Source organism: Astatotilapia calliptera, chromosome 3 (assembly GCF_964374335.1).
Source record: "Astatotilapia calliptera chromosome 3, fAstCal68.1, whole genome shotgun sequence".
Lineage (NCBI taxonomy): Eukaryota > Metazoa > Chordata > Actinopteri > Cichliformes > Cichlidae > Astatotilapia > Astatotilapia calliptera.
Window position 1 is genome coordinate 17795240 of NC_137424.1, and position 23480 is coordinate 17818719.

The 23480-nt window shown below is 38.2% G+C and overlaps 1 protein-coding gene and 1 long non-coding RNA gene across 3 annotated transcripts in view; both read right to left on the reverse strand.

The window, feature by feature from the left end:
- Positions 1-23480, reverse strand: part of LOC145425228 (protein TANC1-like) — a 192904-nt gene that overhangs the window by 46171 nt on the left and 123253 nt on the right. The window lies entirely within an intron of this gene.
- LOC145425262 (uncharacterized) lies at positions 6994-14842 on the reverse strand. Its single transcript, XR_013905917.1, has 4 exons — positions 14775-14842; positions 12747-12778; positions 11566-11592; positions 6994-10061 (listed from the first exon to the last, which is right to left on the reverse strand). It is a non-coding gene; the product is annotated as an uncharacterized LOC145425262 (long non-coding RNA).

Sequence of the window (23480 nt, forward strand, 5' to 3'; positions counted from 1 at the left end):
TCATCATTCATGGTCTCAGAGGTGTGTAGTGTGGCAGCATCATGATGGTCTCCAGATCAGGCAGGAGGTCAGGTGATGGGTGTGTCATCTTCTCCATTGAAGACATACTGGTATGGCAGTTCATAACACAGCAGTCTCTGTGTGGCATGTAGTTATCTGTGCAGTCCAGCACTGATGGATCAGGTTTGGCTCAGCAGTTCATGAAGATGGTGTTAAGATGTTGTTGTTTCAGCTGAGGATGGTGAAGTTTGAAGGTTTTCCCACAAAGGAAACAGGACTGTGTGTGCCCTGTCTGAAAAAAATACATCTACAAAACATAAAGTGCTTTTAACACCACCCACCCACCCTCCCCACCCACCCATCTCTGCCCCCAAGTGTCTATATAATGCTGGTATGGGGTGTCAGTTACTAAATCTAATTAGTGCGTCAGAAAGCGGGGGCTACACCTAAAGCCCCCGCTTTCTGATGTCTTTGTTTATTAGCAGCTTTTTCTAGCTGCTCAGAGAATTCTGACTTGGCCTTTATCCACCCAAACCCAAACCCACCCGGATAAAGGCCAAGTCAGAAAATGGATGCAGAAACTTTCCATGTACTTCTAAATCAGTTTTTATACAAATTCTGTAAGCTGTGAAAATGTTTTTCTCTACATAATGTATAATTATAGACATCTCTGGTAGCCTAAAGATAGTTTAAAACTTTTAACATTTTTTACCTGTAAAACATGATAAGCAAAACCTCATTCATCCCAAAAACATTTGATTTTACAAAATTTACTATAATCAAGAAAATATAATTGTCTGTATTTATTCACGTGACCCATAATAAATACCTGCATTTATCTGGGATTTATTTATTTACTATTTCATATTTGAAAGCATCTTGGAGGGGAAGATCTCGTTTGTTGAGATACATACGTCAGAGTAAAAAAAGTATCAAAAAAGGAGATGACAATAAACATCCATGAAAAAATGTATAAGTAGATTTAGTCATTTAAAACATGAGAATAAAAAATAAATTATGTCCGTTTAATGCAGTATATTTCAGATCTGAGGTGCATGATAACAGAAAGCAGATCTCCCGGCTCTGCATGAAGTACAGCCATGATTTGGTGACATGATTAATAACATTGCAATAAGAAAGGGTCTTCTTACAGACAGAGTAGGGAAGACAATTTTTTCCAATGAAAAATATTTTTCATACTCTACAATCAGTAAAATCTGTAACAAACATGATCTGTAATTGTTTCAAAACTCACCAGACGACTTCATGATTGGCTCGAGGACAGGACACAAAAGACAGGATTGTGGTAACTGTAATATGTCCTCAGAACACCTGACTGCAGACATTTCTGTGGCTGAGAAATAAAAATGAGGTCAAGCAGGGTGTTCTTGTCTGTAGTGGCAGAAGAGATCAGCTGTGAATACCCTCTAGACTGAAACTGCTCCAGAATCTGTTTTCTTCCACTCTGCAACTGGTTCTCATTAAAATCTCCACACACAATGATTGGGTGACAGTCCATGATTTCAAGGGAATCTAAAAGACTTACCAGGTTTTGCATGAATGGTGTCAAACTGTAGTCAGGGGGTCTGTACACAACCGCAATGAGTGCAGGGAATGGAGCCTGAACCTTCAACACTAAAAACTCAAGATCAGTGACATTATGCAGATACTGTTTTACCTGAACCTGAAAATGATTCCTCAAATACACAACAACTCCCCCACCACTTCTGCTGGCCATGTGAGGAAAGTTTGTGTAGGACACATGTCTGTTGCGTTTGAACATGGTGTAGCCGTCCAAATGAAGACTGTCTGCAACAAAGGAGCCTTGGAGGTGAGACTCTGTGAGACACAAAACATCTGCTAAACACATTTCATGATGACTCTTGATGTCACTGATGTGAGATGGCAAACCCTCCGTATTGTGATGGATCAGTGTAAGAGTGTCAAGTCTGCTGGCTGTTTCTCTGACCTGAAGAAGAGGCATCATTTCCTCAACGCTGGCTTGTCTCATGGTTTGGAGCGCTGCAGTTACCTCGGGATTGGAGTAAATCTTTTTCTCATCCAAGTCCTGCAAATAGAGTCCACTGAGAGACGTCACCCTGCTGAGAGCAACATAAGCCATACCTGGTTCAAAAATGTTCTTCATTGAAACTACAGCTGTCTGTGTTGTAAGACCCTGAGTTTTGTGAATTGTGCAGGCGAATGCTAGCTTTACAGGAAACTGTCTGCGTACCGCTCCTTTAAACTTCAGACTCTCCTCTGCTCTCTCAATGTAAACCAGATCATCAGATGCTGCATTAGCACTGCGGTTGTGTCTCATAGGCTGCCGGTTGTCCATTCTGAGCCCCAGTTTGATTATGTGTCCATCATTTTCAGATCTCACCACCTTTACCAGTATGCCAAAAGCACCGTTGACCAAACCATTTAGTGTGTCCAAGTTTCTGGTCAGCATGACTCGAGCTCCTTCAGCGACGTTCAGGGTGTCGGGTAAATCATTTCTCCCACCTGTAAATGGTTTGTCTCTTCGTTCCATTCTGCCTGTACGTTTATCCTTCTGGAAATCGTCTGCAGTGATGATTATGATGTTTGAATGAAGCTTCTTCAGGGTATCTGTGTTATGGGATTCCACATTCTTGTTGGTGGCATAAATGTGTAAGACCTCAGTTGGACATTCTTCTGGTGCAGTCACAGCCTGTGACAACAAATCTCTGTCGCACTGAGAAAGCTCTTCTGTCTTTTCTTTGACTCTAATCCTGTTCAACATCTCTGCAAAGGCCACATCATCTTTCTGACGCATGATCTCGGTTAGAGTGATCATCTGAAAATGTTCCTGCCATAGGTCAATCTGTTCTGGATCGTAAACGCAGAGAGGTTTAGACTGTCGCACTGGTGGCAGCTGGTAAAAATCTCCAACAGCTAAAACTGACATTCCACCAAAAGGTCTCTGAGTGCCTTTGATTTGTTTCAGTCTTGCATCCACATAGGCAAAAAGGGGTTTTGAAACCATTGAAATCTCATCAATAACAATAATTTCTGCATTCATCAGCTCAGATCTGACTTCATCCAGTTGGTTACCAAGTCCTTGAATGGGTGGTTTCAGACTCCTGGGTAGTTTCAGTAGAGAATGTAATGTAGAGCCATTGATAGAAAAAGCTGCTGTCCCGGTAAATGAAGTAAGTAAAACAGTTGGATTTGATATGTCAGCTTCTTCTGCATTAGCAGGCAGTCTGCTCAGGATCTTTGATGCTTCAGAGTGAATACATTTAATCAGATGTGACTTTCCAGTTCCTGCACCACCGTTGATATAGAAGAAAAATGGATCTGGGTTCAAACCACAAACTCGCTGAATACACCAGTCTCTTATGGCATAGAACACGCAGGCCTGCTTCTGGTTCAGATTCTGATACATTACACGTACCACGGCTGGATCTACTGCAGGTTGTTCTCTGATGGCTCTGATCTCTGTTACAGCATCAGACTGACGACTGTAGTCAGGGACATTTTCCTGTTCGTTCTCATCATCAGAATGTCTCTCAGGAAGATTCTCATCACATTGCAGCCTCACAACTTCAGATTCAGGAGCCAGATTACACCATTCATCGATCACAACATCCCTATTTTGTTCAAACTCTTCCAGTGCACTCTCAATATCCTCAGAGTTCTTCTCATACTTGTCTTTATTTCTTTTCACAATCCGTTTCACAGACTCACTGTGGTCTGAACATGGAAGTCGCACAAAACCCGAGTTGTAGAAGGACTGATAGGTTTGGAAACATTGTGGTTTCAGTTCCTGCTCTGATCTGTGTGGAAGGTAAAGTCTCAACAGTCGACCATAATATTGCTCAGGATCTTTTTCCTGTGAACAGTGGTAATACCTGATTATAGCTGGTTTATCATTCTTACGCCTTTGTACAAATCCAAGCTGGTTTAGAAGAGGAAGCACATCTTTTCCTTCATTTGGACCACTCACCAACCGGCACAGGGCAGCAAAATCAGCCAGCGACATTTCCTCATATTCTGGGGTCTCAGGTCTGCATTTGTATTTATCACTCAAACTTGTCATCCAAATATTACAGCTGTCATGTGTTGTGCTTTCCAGGAAGCTCATGGGCCGACTCATTTTTACTGGGTTATCATCTGTTGGTACAAATACAACACTGCGGGAACATTTTTTCATTTTTAGGCCACAGACTCGAGTCACACACTCCTGTGCGCTGATCTCTCTCTTTTTTGAGTAAGCCTGCATCACAGCTCTCATTTCATCACATTCATTGACGGTGTTCTTATCAGAGTTATCGATAACTGTCTTCAGGTATTCAGAGAGGCCAGATTCTTTCTTCGTTATATATTTACAGAGGTATTCTACACATGAATAGGCATTCAAAATGAATGAGACATCTAAATTAGAGTTCCAGGCTTCAAGCAGGTCTGAGTTGTAATTGTTGATCCAACAGTCCTTTGGGTCACGTTTCAGAATCAGAGCTGTTTTCTTGTTTATGTTCTGGAGGCACTGTTCATACTCATTCATTGTCAAGTTGCATCGTGACAGAATCTGCTCTATGGTGAGCAAAGCAGCTTCAGGTTCCTTCAGCAGGTTCATCAAAGGTCTGAGTTTGGCTTTTGCAGCTTCAGTGTCTGAATCCTCATCCTGTCTCACAATCATTGTTCTTGTGGCTGGTGGTTTGGGAAACCCAAATCTACAACCAGAGTTCACACTCTTAAAGCATGTTTTTGTGTGGTTTTTGCTGTGCTTTTGTAGTTCAGTGACTTTTTTGTGCAGTTCAGGTTGCTTTTCTGGATCAGGGAGTTGAGCTGAGATGTATCTGTCCACAAAGTCACAGACAGTTTGGTCGTCATCCACATCTACTTCTACCTTTTCTCGAATCCACAGCAACATGTGTATATGCGGACTACCTCTGTGCTGGAACTCAACTCTGTAAAAGTAATCAATGATCTCACCAAGGGGCTGTGCAGGAGAAAAAAGCAAATCTCTGAACAAAGCCTCAACACGTTTATCAAACATTCGCATGGTAGTTACTGGATTTGATCTTAGAATTTCACACTTTTCTGACCAGTCCAGGGCTTCAAAATCAACCTCTTCACCTTGCTGTCTCTTTATTGCTTGAATCACTTCAGGCCATCTCATCTCAGCAGCAGAGAAAGTGACAAAGAACTGAGGTGTTCCTATTTGACGAATCATACTGAATAAATCTTTGGTAGTTTTCTGCCAGTAAGCTGGAGTTCCTCTGAGTGGCTGCATAAATCTGATTGCATCTTTATTTCTTACCAGCTTCTCTACTTCTGTCTTACTTTGTAACATTCCTGATGTGATTTTGCGTCCATCTTTGGTCATAGTTTTACCTTTCCTTAGCTGTATTGTCATGCTGGAATTAGCCAAATGTATTTCAGTGACAAACTGTGAGAAAAACAGGTAATTTGTGTCTTTAGCAAATCTTGCATCAGTGTTGAAAAGCCTTGACTTGAAGTAAGCACTTGGTGTGAGCTTGAGACGTCTCTTTTCATCCAGTGTATTCTGACCAGTAGGAAACTGCACAGGAAATGCCATGGCTTCCAAATGAGGAGTTCTGAAGAAGCTAACAGGATTGTTTCTTTCTGCAGGAGCCACACAATATGTGTTATCACTGAAACAGAGAATCTCTTCTGAAATGTCTAAAGGCTGCAGACAACTTTCTAGAGCAAAACCTCCATTGTTCAAATCACTTTCTGGTTCCTCTGGATTTTGTTCCTCTGGTTGTTCATCACAGGATGCCATATTAATATCTTGTTCTATTTCAGACTCGTTTTCGCACAAAAGGGCATCTTTTTCATAGTTGTCAATTTCCATTAAATCTTCTTCATTATAATCATCACTTGCCATGCTGGCTTCATCACTGCTGTCATCATCAGGTAACGTTGGATCACAAAGCAATGCATCATCTCTAATAACAATATCTGTGTACTGTGGATGAATTTGTTTCAGTTTACGCAGGGCTTCAATGAGTTTAGACCAGGTGACAGTCTGGAACAGCTGATGGCCTTTGTAGCACAGTCGTCTTTTCAGCTTTATCCTGATTATCTGTGAATGGTTTCTGAGCCTCGGTAGAGAGTCAACTGTTTGTTGAACTTCAGATGGTACACACACCACATTACCACGTATGAGTCTCTGTCTGCCCTTTGGAAGTGGAATAATCTTAGCAAAAGGTATGCATTTGGCAATCAGATGTCTCTCCAGAATGTTGAGATCACAAAGTTCAGCTGGAATATCCTGCAGTTCTAAACCGTTGACAGCAGCAAGCCTTGGCATGCGTCCACTTTTGAGGGAACTGTGACACGTGTGACAGATATACTCCTTTTTTCTCTCAACGGGAAAGCTGCAGTGATCATTACATGCTTCATCACACACATGAACAAATTTACCAGTTAGACACTGATGAGCTACAGTCTGGTGTTTTGAGTAATTTTCTCTTTTGCAGATTTTCACCTGATTAGGAAAAGAAGCTTTTAGACAAACAGTACAAACATAAGATGGTGCTGACTTAATGTTTGATCTGAAACGAGATATGGCCTCATTCATTAAAGTGTTCTCTGGATGACACTGTAAACTTTCAGCTGGTCGATGCATCTGACGATATTTTCGTTTTATGTTGATTGCACATCTGATATTATGCATCTGTTTGAAAGAAAAACTGTTCCAATATTTTACTCTCATTCGTTCTCTCATATTCTCTTTGTGTTGTTGCTGAAATTGTCTCTCTTCTCCATAACGTTTGGTGATGTAAGATATTTTTTTCTTTTTAAATTCTTCACTTTCTTTATATAGTTTATATACATATGACCTCATGCAGGCTTTATGTTTCTCTCTGAATTCAACAGAACTTCTATATGTTCTTCTTATACGTTCTTTCTGCTTTTCTCGGAATATAGAAGACTCTCTATATGTTCTTCTTATACGTTCTTTCTGCTTTTCTCGGAATATAGAAGACTCTCTATATGTTCTTCTTATACGTTCTTTCTGCTTTTCTCGGAATATAGAAGACTCTCTATATGTTCTTCTTATACGTTCTTTCTGCTTTTCTCGGAATATAGAAGACTCTCTATATGTTCTTCTTATACGTTCTTTCTGCTTTTCTCGGAATATAGGATTGTCTTTGTATGTCCTTATGACACATTCCCTTTTTTTCTCTCTAATTTTAGCACTTTCTCTATACAGCCTTTTCATTTGCTCCTTCTGTTTTTCCTTAAAATCATCTCTTTCTTTATAGATCTTTCTCAAATGTTCTGTCTGTTTCTCTCTATATGTAGCATTTACTTTATACAGATTATTTTTGTATACTCTCTTTTTCTGTCTGTGATTTGGATCATTAGACTTTCTACTGGAATTTCTTTTCTTTGCCTTAAAGCTTTCATCAAAAGTGTACATCTCCCTTTCCTTCCTTTTCTGATTTTCCTTTCTTTGTGGTAATTTCTGTTGGGCCACTGACCTTCTCCTCATTTTTTGTGCTTCCTGTTTATTACGTTTCAAAATTTTATGTGGCACTTCCTGTGTTGCCTTAGTTGAACAGGAGGCAGTGTTTGAATCATTCTGAGGAACAGCATCTGATACTACCTGAGTTTCTCTCACAGAAGATGCAGATGTTTCTTTCTGTAAATAATCAGAAGCACGATTCTTGTTTTCAGTAGCAGCTGTCTCATCTGAAGAATCCACCCTGGATGATGTCACTTCAGTGATTACAGTCTCCGTAACAGTTTTCCGTGTCTGCTCAGTGGTTGTTTGGGAATTTAATTCATGGACAGGTTCATTTAAAGCTGCGCTTGGAACACTTGCAGCGGTTCGTTTGTATTCGGTGGTTTGATCAGCATCTCTTTGGTAAGGAGCGTTTTGACTGTGAAACTCGATTGGCTGTAGCTCATAGGTACAGGTTGGTGCGATGCTAAACTTTCGGTACAAGCATTTGATCCTGTCAATCATGTCGTTAAGACGTGTGAATTTTAACATCACTGCAGTTCCACCACTTACATCTAGCGACAATGGCATTCCTGTAGACTTACGTGGGTGAGGATCAAAATATGCGTATTCACCTGAAGTCAGCCTGGAAACTGCAATGGCTGTTCCTCCCATGACTAGCAAAGCATAGCAAATGTCTGAAGCCAAACACTGTAGTCCCTGTTCAAGGCTCGGAAGATGATCTGTACCGTCAAATGTGCCATAAAGAGCAAACTGAGACATGTCGACTTGATACTCGTGTCTGCGGCTGATGATCACAGTGGGAAGTTCATCACAGGCTAGAAACACGCTGTTCACAAACCTCTTTCTGGCATCTGAATACACGGCATGGCCTTTGTCCAACACACGGTTAAGATCTGCTCTGGTAATGAATTCATCCTCGTGTAAGAATGACAGGAAAACCAAACTGTTCGCCATGCATTGCTGATTCCGGTACTTTCCATACTTAGCATTGGCCTGGCTTCGGGATGCACAGATGCTACTCACTCGTGGACGACTTTCACTGTTTGTAACCTGTACATGAGACGGTCCTGGAGCTTCTCCATCATGCTGCGTTTGCACAGTTAGCTGGGGTTCAGTCTGGATTACCTGCTGTACTTTAGCATTTGGCACCGATGATGAGCAAACACCTCTCTTTACCACATCTGCATAAGACACTGCGGCTGTCTGAACGCTGAGCTGCACTTCTGGACTGGGAATACTTGTAACAGACACCTTTACCTGCTCACCGGTCTGAGAAAGATTTACCTGTTCCTTCTGCTTTTGCCATCTAAGCTTCTGGGACTGTGACCTTTGACCTTTCCTTGGCATTTTGTGCAAGTACAAACTGGACCTTATATGTATTTATACACAAATGTATACAAAAATCAACCTGTAAACACTGAAAAACTCCTCAAGTTTCTATTAAATGGATAAATGTAAAACTATACAAATGGTAAAGTGTTCTTATAACTGTTTAATTGATGTAAAAGGCTGACTTAAATACAAACTCAATATAAAAGTTATTGAAAGATCTTTAAAAAGTTTTATTGTAGCTTTTTCAAAAACTGTATATTATACTTTTTTTTTTTTTTAACCAGACTGGTTAATGAATAGGTCTATACTTCTGTGAAGTAATATGCAGAATAAATCTCAACAATCAATCAACAGGCTATAATAAAACTCTTAGTTTTAAAGTAGACTTTGTGTAAATCTTTCAGATATCTAAAATCTAAAGCAAATATAAGGAGCTGTGGTGGTGTAGTGATCAGATGACAGGCGATGAGGATTCTTCAGCTGGATGTTCTGCAGCAGTCAGGAAACAGGAAGTCTGGGTTCTCAGGGCAGCCTCTAGATGACAATTGTAACTGAATACTTACACTGAGTGACAAAAAAAGGGTTTGTCCTTAAATAATAATAGTTTAAACTTGTAGTCAAATGTTATAGCCAGTGAAACAGACTTGAAAAATGTATTTGAATCTAATTTAATATTTATCTAAATAGAGCAGTCTGAATGTATATATTACAAAATAACCAGATTGTCTTATTACAAATAAACCTTTAAGAGGTGTATATTTTATATAATTTCTCAAAGTAATTGCACCTGTAAGCCAAACTATCACTGTTTATTTCAAAGTGTAATGCAAAATTAAAATGACAAATGTAGGGCTCTGTAAGTAGTTTCTACAGTGAGTTCTACTGTACTGTATATTCAACTTTTTACTTGTAATTTCCAAAAAAATGAGTGGATATGAGAGAGTTTAACGACAGGAAAGATGGAGCAGTGAGAGCAGAGATCTCTCAGATTTCTGAAAACAGATCGTCGAAGTTGCGATAACTTCAATTTCCAAAAACTTGGTTTGTTGTCAACCTTGGTTTGTTGTCAAACTTGGTTTCTTGTCAAACTAGGGCTTATGCTTGTCAAAATTAGATAGAGTTCATGGCGGAGAAATGATAGAAGATAGAATCCCTTGTCAAAAAAGATGGAGCAGGGAGAGGGAGAGTGATAGGACAGACTGAAATTGCTTGTTAATGGCTTGTCAAAGATAGAGGGAGAGGGTTTTCTGCAGCAGGTCACCTGTAAGACAAAAAGGGACTGGAATTAGGCATATTTCCAATAAACATGGCTTTCCAGTATTTTTCAAACTATAAGTCACACTTGAAATCCTTTAGTTTTCTCAAAAATCAACAGTTTACCTTATGTATTAATTCTGGCTGTGCTTACTGACCTCAACCCAATTTTATGTGCTACACGGCGCTCAAACATCTGTCAAAATGTTTTAGGTATGACTTTGGAAAGCTACAAAGCTGCAGCGCTTGATGGATTGTTGGAGCATTACAGCTACAGTAGTCAGGAGCCTCGCCGAGTAATTCGTATTGTCCTTAAACATAATATTATGGTGTGTGTATGAGGACCTGGCATCTGTTTACAAACATGCGTACGAAGCAGATTTCAAAACCGATCAATCCATGAAGAATTTGATAGATTTGTGGAAGAGGACTGAAAAGAGAAAGTGAGTGTACTGTTCTGTGTTACCAGTGAAAAATGTTGAGAGTTATTGTGAATGAGTTGAATAGTTTGAGTTGTCTGAATATTTGGTTAGCTGCATACACCTTATAATCCGAAAAATACAGTACATACAGGGCTTTACATATTGAAGAGTTCCACAGTACATTATTGGACTGAACTGATTGAAAATGCTCAAAAATGGTGGTGGAAGTGTTCTAAAGAAATTTTTACATTCTATTAACACAATAAAAACAAACAGTGTCTATAAACCAAGATGTGCTGCTACAATAACCTACTGTAAATATCATATGGTCCAACAAAACCCACACATTGAGGTTAGAGCAGACAGTTTCAGACCACCTGCTTAAAATTTATGCCACATCACAGGTTATTTAATTCCCAAAGTACCTGTGACAACAGTACATGATAATATCTGGGCACACAGAAACAGGGATTTGAGATCCGTTAACATAAAAGTAAACAATACTTTACTCAGAATGACTTTTGACAAAATGAGAAATTTGGAGATGGATGGTTCCTACAAAGCAGTTTCTACATATTTCAGTCACATGTTTAATGCACAGCCATAAGCACTCCACTAAATCTAGGACGCACTTATAATGGTCGATTTAAAGGCCTAATTAAAAATGTAGTATGACGATAATTTCTTTGTAGATCATTTAATCATAAAATACAGAAATGAGTGCTGTATCTGTGCTTTTGATTTTTTCCAGTCATCAACAAAATCTTTAATTAAAAGACTAATTCAAAGAGCAGTTTTCAGACAGTGACTTAATTTAATGAAGAGAAAGAAGCTTTGGAAATCCACAAGGCCCTACTTGAAGACTTAATTGTACCTAAACTGCTGTTCATGAGCTGCTCTAATGTGAAAAAATATGCGCTGCTACAATAACCTACCGACCTCTGTAGGTCTGGAAATGTTTACACAGACTTTTCTAGGATTTGATGACTTTTGATGATCACCAATAGCTGTGCTCACTCACAGCACTACACTGAATCTCCTATAATGAGAAACATTTCTCACCATTGCACCTCAGACACCTTTACTTACCAGACTTGAGACGATCAGATCAGCAGTCTAGAGAAAGGAAACAATTCATCAGATCACTGTTTGATGATTCAGACTGTTGAGCCTCTTCCCACACAATCCAATTTACTGTGACAAAAATTAACTAGTAAAATTCTTAATTTATTTAAGGCTTTATGAGCTTACTGTAGTCTAAAGAGGAGATAAATGAACTGCAGCGTCTCACATGGCTATAGCAAGTGTAATAAAGGCATTCATTACTACAGAAGTAAAAAGAATAGCCACCAATATTTGTTGGCACAAGTGCAGGATATACCAAATATTTCCTAAACAGAAGCTTTGTGGCTCCAACATTTTCTACAACAGGTCAGTACTAGTAAAGTGTGAAAGCCAAAACTTTTCAAAATGTTAGATACAAAGTAATTATATAAATCAGAAGCAACAGAAAACCTCATCATGTCTGATATGAATATACCTTTAAATATTGACATGTTACAATAGCAGAGGTGCACCATGTTTTGTAATTAAAATTAAATGTCTTAAATTTTTACACTAAAAAGCCCTTTCATTATACCTGTTGCTAGGAATATTTATGTATTTTGCAGTCACCTTTTTGGCAACTTTTCTATTAAATTTTAAAACACATATTCACCAAATAAGTGATAAACTAATTAGACACACTGGCTGTAATGTACCTAACAATGTCCACTCACACCTCTGGTTCTCTTAGTTTTTCATTATTGCTTAACTGTACAAAACACTTCTACAGTGTTCTGACTTTAATGTAACACATCAGCAGAATTTGAGAGACAATATGAATCAATCACTGTGCAGCTCTTAAGTGTTTGAGCAACCACTTATACCGACTCCCCTAAAACACTTTCATTGTTTTGTCTGCTACTTAAATCCACAAACATAAGGAGAAAATGAACAACTGACATTTAGCTGTATGTTTGGATTTGATAAGCCATAAGAAATTGAAATCATACATAAATGGGCTATTAAACTTCAGGGACATTTTCAGGGACAGTCAGAGGTCCCGTGTGAGGACTTTGCTGCTACGTGTAATAAATCCTGACTTTGTGTTTTTGCCAATCAGTAAATGGAAACATATCACAAAAAGTCAAACTACTGTATGTAAGTTGCCACATGTGCTACGCAATGCCAGGTTCATACTGCTTCAGTTACAATCACTGTTTACTTACCAGCAAAGGCAAAACCAAAGATCTCTTTCACTCTGTGTAACAAAAGACAAAGCACAAAAATACAGAATGAGACAACTCAAATCAGCATCACAGTCAATACTGCATCACTCTGTGTAGTCCAAAAGATTCAGTACACTTCTTTGTTTACCACAGCAACAAACAACTCTCCTCTTTTTTCTACACCTTATTAAAGATTACTGTCTTCATTAAGGTAAAATGTGGTTTCATCCATTTGTAATAAGCCACACACGTTTCTCAGTTATGTGATAGCTCTATTAGTTTGGTGCTATTAGATAACACAGTAGATTTAATAAGCAATGATTTGCTACACCTAGCTCTGCACACTTTATCAAATTCTGACATCACAATTTCAAAGCATGAACAATCATAAATGAAAGCTTGGATGTTATTTTTGTAGGCTTCAACATTTGAGTTCTTCTGCATTCAAATTCTGCTTCCTAAAAATATTATCACCTGCACACAGTATCATTTAATATGCTGTTGTTTTAAATATCTACATATCATATTTATAATATTAATGGTGCACTGCTGCATTTTATTTATTTGAAGGTGGACTTTTTTATATTTCGTTAGTTTTTCACAAAGTGAGAAGTTAAACAGAGCTGCAGGTGTAGGTTTCATTAAAAAAAAAAACAACCTGCACAAACAAGTGTTTGTTAAACAGTTCTTAAAATTTAACTAAAAAACTAAAATTAACTAATTAAAAAAAACTTCTTGTTAAGAGATGTTATTATTCTTATATTATGCGTTTCATCCTCACTCTCTCTCTCCCTTCTGTTAATTAACCCACAGCACAAAAACACACCGGTACAGGCACGTGACTCTTTTTCTCCCGGCTTTCAGTCAGAAGCTGTGTCCCAAAATGTCGGCTGCATCCTCCGGAGGCCGCATTTGAAGGCCGATTATGTCACAGCCAGTCGACGAAGGCTGTCTCAAATGCGGCCGACAAATGAGTCCTTCATTTCCCCGAATAAACTTTTAACATATTTTTAGGCGAGAAAGTAGCGGTGTAAATTACAAATATCTGCTTGGTTTATCAAGACATCGCATATTTGCAAAAGTGTGCCGACGTTTTCAGAGACGTCTGTCACCCACCGGCTCGATGGCAAGCCGGGAGGGGGGTTCAGACCCCCGCTCTTTCGCTACTCAGGTTAAACATGATATACAAGTCACTCTGATAACTTAAAAATGTAATTGTTTGCCTTTTTCTGTGTTTTATTTGTTCTGGAGTAAATCGGTTTGGCTGAGATCAAAGTTATTAGATTATTAGATTAAATAAAGCTTTATTAATCCATCCGGTGGGTCCTCCGGGATTTTCACACAGCTCAATAAACGTTAAACGGTCGAGAATTTACGCCAGTGTCCAGTTATATTTTAAATAGCAAGGAGCAGACGGCCGAGTTTATTAAACTCCAGCGAGACAGCGGTGACGCAAATCTGAAGGCTAGACCGTCCAGTTTCACAGCCTTCTCGGTCCACGTAGACCGCGAAAGCTGGGTCCTCCGAAAGATGCAGCCGACGTTTTGGGACACAGCTAATGGCGGTAAAATGGCTCCTTTGAAGTTGCCGACCCTGCTGCTTCAGCAGCTAATCAGTGGTTCTAAAATGACGGCTCATTACCTCACAACCGAAAGAATGAGGTCGTTTTTAACTGACTGATTTGTGAAGAGAACTAACTTCAGCTTCCCTAACAGACTCAGAAACACTAACACACCGAATGAACCAAATACAACACAATAACTGTAATAAACAATCAAATGAACCATATTAATTTCACACTGGGCCTATAGCAGCTAGGCTAGGCGTTAGCACTTAGGGCTAGCATACCAAACACTCCTTTTAAATAGTAAAATTACAACGTTTCACTAAAAAAGCAGCCATTGTGTTACTTTAACATGACTTATACTTCGACTGGCTTCATAAGTCACTAACAACAACTGGGTAAATCCCTCATACAGCTTATAGACATTTCATTTCAGATAAGAGAGACAGAGAAGCAGCACTTACCGGCACGGATTGAGCTGAGAGTGGACGGAGATTCAGGAGTCAGGCGGAGACATAAAAAAGGAGGCATTCACGAGTAGTGGGAAAAGTGGGAAACTCCGCAATTACACAAAATTGGCATGGAAAACGTGAAAATATATGTAAATTTAAATATTATTATACTAGATTTTTTTGCAACAAAAAACAACTTTTAATTTAATTCTATAAGTTTAATAAATGTTTCAAATGGGATTCTTTGAATTTGAAATAATGGTTAAAAGACATAAATAAACACAAGGTCATTATGTTAAAATGTACTTTATTATGATAGATTTATTTAACTGACTGCAGTAATAAGAACAGTCTTCTTCTGAACACCAACACCAAGGAGCTGGTGTTGGTGATCGCCTAAGCATCCTCACAGTAGGAGCTGCAGAGGCTCATCTCACTCCACTGCAGGACTCAAGAGGTTCAGGAGGTCCCTTAACCCCACTGCCATGAGACTTTTTAACAGCGACTCCTGACATGTTCATTGCACATTTGTTTCTTTTACTCCAATACATATTGGTTGTAATCATATGAATTCTGAATTGCTTTAAAGCTGAAGCTGTCTGCTAAAACTAGCTGAAAAAGCTGAAAAGTTGCAGAAAAGGGTGGCCTTTTGTTGTGGGCAGTCTGAGGTACACCTGTGCACTACTCATGATGTCAGATCAGCATCCTGATGTGGCACACCTGTGAGGTGGGATGGATTACCTCAATATAGCAGATGTGCCCACTACCACACATTTGGACTGATTTGTGACCACTGTTTGGGAGGGATGGTTATATTGTGTATCTGGAATGAATTTTAGGTCTCTACGTCCATCCCATGAGGAATGGGAGCAAAAACAAAAGTGTTGCGTTTATATTTTTGTTGAGTGTATATTTGGCAGAAATACTATATTTGGCACAAATCTTATAAAATAGCAGAAATAGTATGATTTAGCACAATAGTAATAACTTAAACAGAAAAATTGGAAAAGCAAAATGGACAGGTGAAAAAATGCTGAACATGCTGAGGGTCCCTCAAATATACTTGTTAAATGAAAAAAAATCAGCAAAAAAATCTATAACAGCCACACAATCACAAATATGTACACATAAGGAAACACACATGCACAGAGAGACACACACACAACATCCAATTCAGTCACCCAGTCTAAATATATTGAATTTGAATCTTAGAATGAGATCATCCCATTAAAAGGCTTACTCGCTCTCTCTCTCTCTCTCTCTCTCTCTCTCTCTCTCTCTCTCTCTCTCTCTCTCACACACACACACACACACACACACACGCACACTCACACACACACACACACACACACACACACACACACACACACACACACACACACACAGGGAGAGAGAAGTAAGTTTCTAGGTCAGCCTGGGAGCTGCTGAATTTGAATCCACCAATCAGAGAGGCTGTGCACTTTTCCCCACCAAAACGGGTGCTTCTGTTTACACACGCAGCACAGAGAGAGACACTGGATTATTGCAGTCTATTTCTCATAGTGACGACTCCCCTCAAACAAATGACCATAATTTCCTAACCGTAGGGGCTAGAACGGTCATTCTTAAACCGTTTTGTTCAGAAGAGATGGGGGAATCTTCAAGTGTTGACAATTTATCATTAAAATAGGAATTTTTAGAGATATATGACATGGATGACTTGTTGACTTAGAAGCCACGAATTCCCCAATATGCAAATTTGAATGCCTGAGGCCACATATATGATTGGCTGCCTGGGAAGCTGTGCAGGCCCTGATTTGTGGATTTGAATTCCTCAGCCCTCAGATATGATTGGCTGGCTTAGAAGCCATGAAGGCCCCAATATGCAAATTTGAATGCCTCAGGACACTTATATGATTGGCTGGGAAACCGTGCAGGCCCTGATTTGAAAATTTGAATGTCTCAGTCCTCACAGAGGATTGGCTGCCTGGGGACCTGGCAGAAATATATAGAAATAGTATGATTAAGCATAAATACTACATTTAGTAGAAATACTATGTTTTAGCACAAATACTATAAAAAGCAGAAATACTATAATTTAGCAGAAATACTATATTAAGCACAAATCATATAAAAAGCAAAAATACTATATTAAGCACAAATTCTATAAAAAGCAGAAATACTATATTAAGCACAAATCTTATGAAATAGCAGAAACAGTATGATTTAGCACAATAGTAATAAGTTAAACAGAAAAATTGGAAAAGCAAAATGGACAGCTGAAAAAATGCTGAACATGCTGAGGGTCCCTCAAATATACTTGTTAAATGAAAAAATCAGCAAAAAAATGCACAGGGAGAGAGAAGTAAGTTTCTAGGTCAGCCTGGGAGCTGCTGAATTTGAATCCACCAATCAGAGAGCCTGTGTACTTTTTCCCGCCAAAACAGGTGCATCTTTTTACACACGCAGCAGAGAGAGGCACAGGATTATTGCAGCCTATTTCTCATAGTGAGGACTCCCCTCAAACAAATGACCATAATTTCCAAACCGTAGGGGCTAGAGCGGTCATTCTTACACCGTTTTGTTCAGAAGAGATGGGGGAATCTTCCAGTGTTAACAATTTATCATTAAAATGTGAATTTTTAGAGATATACGACATGGATGACTTGTTGACTTAGAAGCCACGAATTCCCCAATATGCAAATTTGAATGCCTGAGGCCACATATATGATTGGCTGGCTGGGAAGCTGTGCAGGCCCTGATTTGTGGATTTGAATTCCTCAGCCCTCAGATATGATTGGCTGGCTTAGAAGCCATGAAGGCCCCAATATGCAAATTTGAATGCCTCAGGACACTTATATGATTGGCTGGGAAACTGTGCAGGCCCTGATTTGAAAATTTGAATGTCTCAGTCCTCACAGAGGATTGGCTGCCTGGGGACCTGGCAGAAATATATAGAAATAGTATGATTAAGCATAAATACTACATTTAGTAGAAATACTATGTTTTAGCACAAATACTATAAAAAGCAGAAATACTATAATTTAGCAGAAATACTATATTAAGCACAAATCATATAAAAAGCAGAAATACTATATTAAGCACAAATTCTATAAAAAGCAGAAATACTATATTAAGCACAAATCTTATGAAATAGCAGAAACAGTATGATTTAGCATAATAGTAATAAGTTAAACAGAAAAATTGGAAAAGCAAAATGGACAGCTGAAAAAATGCTGAACATGCTGAGGGTCCCTCAAATATACTTGTTAAATGAAAAAATCAGCAAAAAAATGCACAGGGAGAGAGAAGTAAGTTTCTAGGTCAGCCTGGGAGCTGCTGAATTTGAATCCACCAATCAGAGAGCCTGTGTACTTTTTCCCGCCAAAACAGGTGCATCTTTTTACACACGCAGCAGAGAGAGGCACAGGATTATTGCAGCCTATTTCTCATAGTGAGGACTCCCCTCAAACAAATGACCATAATTTCCAAACCGTAGGGGCTAGAGCGGTCATTCTTACACCGTTTTGTTCAGAAGAGATGGGGGAATCTTCCAGTGTTAACAATTTATCATTAAAATGTGAATTTTTAGAGATATACGACATGGATGACTTGTTGACTTAGAAGCCACGAATTCCCCCAATATGCAAATTTGAATGCCTGAGGCCACATATATGATTGGCTGCCTGGGAAGCCGTGCAGGCCCTGATTTGTGGATTTGAATTCCTCAGCCCTCAGATATGATTGGCTGGCTTAGAAGCCATGAAGGCCCCAATATGCAAATTTGAATGCCTCAGGACACTTATATGATTGGCTGGGAAACCGTGCAGGCCCTGATTTGAAAATTTGAATGTCTAAGTCCTCACAGAGGATTGGCTGCCTGGGGACCTGGCAGAAATATATAGAAATAGTATGATTAAGCATAAATACTACATTTAGTAGAAATACTATGTTTTAGCACAAATACTATAAAAAGCAGAAATACTATAATTTAGCAGAAATACTATATTAAGCACAAATCCTATAAAAAGCAGAAATACTATATTAGGCACAAATCCTATAAAAAGCAGAAATAGTATGATTAAGCATAAATACTACATTTAGTAGAAATACTATGTTTTAGCACAAATAGTATAAAAAGCAGAAATATTATAATTTAGCACAAATAGTATAAAAAGCAGAAATATTATAATTTAGCACAAATAGTATAAAAAGCAGAAATACTACATTTAGTAGAAATACTATGTTTTAGCACAAATAGTATAATAAATTAGAAATACTATAATTTAGCAGAAATACTGTATTTAGCACAAGTACCGAAAAGTACCAGAAATACTATGATTTAGCAGAATAGCAATAACTTACAAAATTACAAATATGGAGGCATACTGAAACAGAAATGCAGAGAGGGACACACAAACACAGGCTCTAATCCAGTCAATCAGTCTAACTATATTCAATTTAAATCCTACAATGACATGCTGCCAAATAAGGGTAGGGTTCTCTCTCTCCCACTAAACACACACACACACACACACACACACACACACACACACACACACACACACACACACACACACACACACACACAGACAGACACAGAGGTAGAGAGCTGCCGAATTTAAATCCACCAATCAGAGTGGCTGTTTACATTTTCCCGCCAAAACAGGTGCATCTTTTTACACACGCAGCAGAGAGAGGCACAGGATTATTGCAGTCTATTTCTCATAGTGACGACTCCCCTCAAACAAATGACCATAATTTCCTAACCGTAGGGGCTAGAACGGTCATTCTTACACCGTTTTGTTCAGAAGACATGGGGGAATCTTCCAGTGTTTACAATTTATCATTAAAATATGAATTATTAAAGATATTTGACTTCTAATGCACCATAACTGAGTAGAGCGAAGCAAAAACTGCCTTGACTTGCCCTCAACCAACGCTTTGTAACTTGAAATCTGTTTGGAGTATCAATATCATTCTTTCACCGTAAGAGACAGCAGGCTTTGGTGAACAATCATGGAAATTTTCAGGTCTCTGTGGAAATCCAACAAAAAGTTATGACGAGAGAAAAAAGTGGTTCATTTCCAGACTTTGAAATCTGAAGAAATCTGAGCGAAGGACGAATTTCCTACCCTCAAACAAGTCCAACTCATTTCAGAACGGTAATAGTTGAGAAAGAAATTCTTGAATTGTGAGCGTCAGGAGTGTCTGAAGATATTCGGGGACAAGCCTCATGTCTTAACTTTGCTTCGTTAAGGAGATATGACGATTCGAATATGCCTCTCATTACAGAAATGCAGCGGTGGTTTTGAACAAACTCTCCATTGACTTTATATGGAGAGTTTTCTGACCTTGTGTTAGTCTGAGGAGATTTGCGAAAGTTCTATGAATACCACAACAATGATAGTGACATTTTCTGAAAGCCAGCAAAAATACCTACGTTTTGATGTATAATTTGTGGAAGTTGAGTGAAAATTGAGCAAGTAGCAAACAGTTGTTCAGACATGAAGAGAAGACTGCAAAAGCTTCAGTGGCACACTGGAAGCCAAGAGCATAGCAACCATAACAACGCATGTATTTTGTGAAAAATCACAATTTTGCAACTCAAAACTTTAAGAGGCATAAAAGTAAAACAGTAAAAGATTTGAAAAAGCTGAATCATACCTGAATAGCCCAATAATTTGTGAACATTTTAAAATTTGAATGGTTGTTCTAGGTGAAAGTATGAGGAAGTAGTTAAGTTTCAAAAACAAGCAAATTTTAGCAGAATTTTGGAAGTTTCCCATTCATTTCAATGGGACAAATTAAAGGAAAAAAGTGGAATATTTTAAAAAGTATAATAGTTAAAAATAGCAAAAGTCATAGCCGGAAAGAGCAAAAATAGCCTAATAGTTTAAAATTTGAACGGTGAAAATCGGCTGAAAATTGTGGAAGTAGTTCTACGGCGAAAAGTGTACGGAAGCAACTTGAAGAATAATAATAATAAAAATAAAGAATAAAGAGAAACAGGAACTCAATAGTGTGGATGCTTAAAGCATCCACACAATAACTAGAAAAATTTGCATTTCCTGCGAAAATGCAGTGTGGATGCTTAAAGCTGAAGCTGTATGCAAAAACTAGCTGAAAAAGCTGAAAAGTTGCAGAAATTGTAAAAACTTTGCAGAAGCAAAAGAAGTTTGCTAAAATGGAATAACTTAGCAGAACTGCAATATCTTAGAGGAAACATAATACTTGGCAGAAATACAATAGTATAGCAGAATTTAGCAGAAATATTGTAACTTACCACAAACATGATAACTTCTCAAAAATACAAGAATTTAGGAGAAATAGTATAAGATAACAGAAAGAATATATTTAGCCAAAAATACTTAAACATTACAGAAACACTATGATTTAGAAAAATAGTACAACAGAGCAGAAATATTGTGATTTACCAGAGACACTGTGATGAACTATGAATATTGTAATTTTAAATTGAGACTATGTTTTAGCACAAATATTATAATTTGGCAGAAATACTATAATTTAGCAGAAATACCATATTAAGCACAAATCCTATAAAAAGCAGAAATGGTATGATTAAGCACAAATACTACATTTAGTAGAAATACTTTGTTTTAGCACAAATCCCATAAAAAGCAGAAATACTGTACTATGATTTAGTAGAAAAACTATAATTAATCAGAAATACTAAATTTAGCAGAAATACTATATTAAGCACAAATACTATGAAAAGCAGAAATAGTATGATTAAGCATAAATACTACATTTAGCAGAAATACTATATTAAGCACAAATCCTATAAAAGCAGAAATAGTATATTAAGCACAAATCTTATGAAATAGCAGAAATAGTTTGATTTAGCACAATAGTAATAAGTTAAACAGAAAAATTGGAAAAGCAAAATGGACAGCTGAAAAAATGCTGAACATGCTGAGGGTCCCTCAAATATACTTGTTAAATGACAAAAATCTGCAAAAACATTTATTACAGCCACACAATCACAAATATGTACACATGAGGAAACACACATGCACAGAGAGACCCACACACAAGATCCAATTCAGTCAACCAGTCTAAATATATTGAATTTAAATCTTAGAATGAGATCATCCCATTAAAAGCCTTTCTCTCTCTCTCTCTCTCTCTCTGTCACACACACACACACACACACACACACACACACACACACACACACACACACACACACACACACACACACACACACACACAGGGAGAGAGAAGTAAGTTTCTAGGTCAGCCTGGGAGCTGGTGAATTTGAATCCACCAATCAGAGAGGCTGTGCACTTTTCCCCACCAAAACAGGTGCATCTGTTTACACACGCAGCAGCACAGAGAGACACAGGATTTTTGCAGTCTATTTCTCATAGTGACGACTCCCCTTAAACAAATGACCGTAATTTCCTAACCGTAGGGGCTAGAACGGTCATTCTTACACCGTTTTGTTCAGAAGAGATGGGGGAATCTTCAAGTGTTGACAATTTAATATTAAAATATGAATTTTTAGAGATATATGACATGGATGACTTGTTGACTTAGAAGCCACGAATTCCCCAATATGCAAATTTGAATGCCTGAGACCACATATGTGATTGGCTGGCTGGGAAGCCGTGCAGGCCCTGATTTGTGGGTTTGAATTCCTCAGCCCTCAGATATGATTGGCTGGCTTAGAAGCCACGAAGGCCCCAATATGCAAATTTGAATGCCTCAGGACACTTATTTGATTGGCTGGGAAACTGTGCAGGCCCTGATTTGAAAATTTGAATGTCTCAGTCCTCACAGAGGATTGGCTGCCTGGGGACCTGGCAGAAATATATAGAAATACTATTATTAAGCATAAATACTACATTTAGTAGAAATACTATGTTTTAGCACAAATATTATAAAAAGAAGAAAAACTATAATTTAGCAGAAATACTATATTAAGCACAAATCCTATAAAAAGCAGAAATACTATAATTTAGAACAAATAGTATAAAAAGCAGAAATACTATAATTTAGCAGAAATACTATGTTAAGCACAAATCCTATAAAAAGCAGAAATACTATAATTTAGCAGAAATACTATATTAGGCATAAATCCTATGAAAAGCAGAAATACTGTATTTAGCACAAGTACCGAAAAGTACCAGAAATACTATGATTTAGCAGAATAGTAATAACTTATTGAAACACAAATGCACAGAGGGACACACAAACACAGGCTCTAATCCAGTCAACCAGTCTAACTATGTTCAATTTAAATCCTACAATGACATGCTGTCAAATAAGGGCAGGGTCCTCTCTCTCCCACTAAACACACACACACACAAACACACACACACACACACACAAACACACACACACACACACACACACACACACACACACACACACACACACACACACACACACAGGGAGAGAGAAGTAAGTTTCTAGGTCAGCCTGGGAGCTGCTGAATTTGAATCCACCAATCAGAGAGGCTGTTTACGTTTTCCCGCCAAAAAAGGTGCATCTTTTTACACACGCAGCACTGAGACATAGACCTGCTTCTTTCAGTTTATTTCACATAGTGAGGATTCCCCTCAAACAAATGACCATAATTTCCTAACCATAGGGGCTAGAGCGGTCATTCTTACACCGTTTTGTTCAGAAGAGATGGGGGAATCTTCAAGTGTTGACAATTTATCATTAAAATATGAATTTTTAGAGATATATGACATGGATGACTTGTTG